Source organism: Castor canadensis, chromosome 1, assembly GCF_047511655.1.
Source record: "Castor canadensis chromosome 1, mCasCan1.hap1v2, whole genome shotgun sequence".
In the NCBI taxonomy this organism is placed as follows: domain Eukaryota; kingdom Metazoa; phylum Chordata; class Mammalia; order Rodentia; family Castoridae; genus Castor; species Castor canadensis.
The window spans coordinates 100,776,469-100,779,008 of record NC_133386.1 but is presented as its reverse complement, the minus strand read 5'-3'; positions in this window follow the sequence as shown (position 1 = coordinate 100,779,008).

The following is a 2,540-nucleotide window of genomic DNA, read 5'->3' as shown; positions in this document are numbered from 1 at the left end:
GATCATTGGCTTGGTAAGTCTTCCTCCAGCCTTTCACTCTCAGTCAGTGCTTGTTTCTGTTGATGAGATGGTTCTCCTGTAAGCAACAGATTTTTGTATCTTCCTTTTTAATCCAGTTTGTCAAATGGTGTCTTTTGATGGGGGATTAAGTCTGTTAACATTTAGTGTTAGTATTGAGAGGTATGTGGTGATCCCTGTCATTTAATAGTCTTTGTTGTTTAAGGGTTTGATTGTGTGCAGCTAAATCAATGTTGCTCTCCATTTTCTTGCATTTTCTTCTGTGGTTTGGTACTGCCTTCCCATTCATGGCGTCACTTGCATTCACTTTCTTTGTGCAGAATTCCTTGAAGAATCTTTTGTAGTAGTGGCTGGGTGGCTATATATTGCTTTAATTTTTGCTCATCATGGAAGACTTTTATTGCACCACCTATTTTGAAAGATAGTTTTGCTGGGCAGAGTATCCTAGGGTTGAAATTATTTTTATAATTTCAGGAAGTGCCAGGAAGACTATATTCTATGTTCTTCTTGCTTTTAAGGTTTCCATTGAGAATTCTGTTGTGATTTTGATGGGTGTACCTTTGTATATTACTTGTTTTTTCTCTCACAGCCTTCAGTGTTCTTTCTCTATTCTCTGTGCTTGTTATTTTGATTACAATATCTTGTGGGCTTGTTCTATTTTGGTCAAGTTTGTTTGGTGTCCTGGAGGCTTCCTATACCTGAATGGGCATTGTTTTCTCTAGATTTGGGAAATTTTTGTTATTATTTTGTTGACTATATTATGAATTCCTTTTGCTTATACCTCTTCTCCTTCTTCAATGCTCATGATTCTCAGGTTTGTTGTTTTAATGGAGTTTGTGAGTTCTTGCATATTTCTTTCACAGGTCTTAAGTTTTCTGAATAAAAGTTCTTCAGTTTTTCCTTTAATTACCATTTCATCTTCAAGTTCTGAGACTCTGTCTTTTTAATGATCTAGTCTGCTGGAGTAGCTTTCTATTTTGTTTTGTTTTTCTGTTTTATTCTTTTTTCTGATGTTTTCCATATTATGGGTCACTTCCTCTTTAATATTGTCAATTTTTGCCCTTCATTTCTCTCTCTATTTATGGTGTTCTCTTTTTCACTTTGGTATTTATTTAGGGCTTCTATGGTTTATTTTATTTGTTCTTGTGTTTTCTCATATTCTTTATTTTTATTGTCTTAGAATTTCTTCTGTACATTTTGTTTGACCATGTCTAGTAGCATCTCTATGAAATTCTCATTGATTCCTTCCAGGATTTCTTCTTTCATACTGTTCTTGTAGGCTTTGTTGGGTTTGTTGGGATAGTTTATTTTTGTTTTTTTGGAGTATAAATATAGGTATCTGTTTTCTTCATTTCCCTCTGGCTCCTGTACTAATTTACTTTTGGGGGGAGAATGGTTTCCATCCTTTTTACATCTTCCCATTACTCCACTTGGTGCTGTTATTTTCTCTGTTCTGTGTGTGATTTAGTTTTAGGTAGCTTACAGTAGTAAAATTAATGAGATCTAGAAAGAAAGACTAAGAAGAAAAATAAATACAAGAGAAAGGAAAAAAAAGAGAACCAAAGAAATTAAGAGGGAAAATTGGTATACTAACCAACAGTGAACTATTGGTCTGTGTCTCCCAAGCAGGTTTGGAGCTGATGATGGTGGCAATGGAGCCCTCCTGGTTTCTAACTGTAATATGGCATGGAGAAGCTTTGTGCTGCCTGTGGGTTCGAGGTGTCAGGGTTTTGCTTCTTCTTGGTGGTTTTTTTCTGCCAAGTGTGGCTCCAGCATCTCAGAGAGATTTTTGATTTATGGAGCTCACCCTATCTGCTTCCTCCCTCTTGTCACCATCTTGGATCTCCCCTTTAATTCACTTTTGCTAAAGTATAAATCTTAAAGAAAATGGCTAAAATAAAATTGCTTACTATTTTATTTTATTTATTAATATTTGACATCCTTACATATATTAACACTCTTGAAGGCAAGAATCACATACTATTGTCTTCCTCATAGGAATTAATAACTCATGGCACAATTTAACTATTTGAAAAGCATTACAATAAAGTGGAAGCAACCAAAGGTATATATGTCAAAGTTGACATATGAAGAAAGTTCCTGCATGATTGGTAAATTGACATTTATGTTGAAAGTCATATCTTCAAGAGTTACAAATGTGCAAACATAGAGTGTTTATCAAACTGTAATTTCAGTTCTTCTTTACCATCTGATCTTCTCCTGTAAGTGATAATCATCTCTCTAGGAGACAAAACATATGTGGAGGTTCTATTACATAGATACAAGAGAAGTATATGAGCTGTTAAAACCTGGAGAAAACTTATAATTCACCTCATTTTCCTCAATTTCACTTAAGATTATATTTGGTTATATTATATGAATATATATAATGATCAGTAGTAGATTCTTATAGTCAAATTTTGCTTAAGATTAAACCATTTACTTTTTTTCATGCTAGAGATCAAACCCAAGGCCTCATACATGCTAAGCAAGTGTTCTACCCCTGAGCTACATATCCAGTT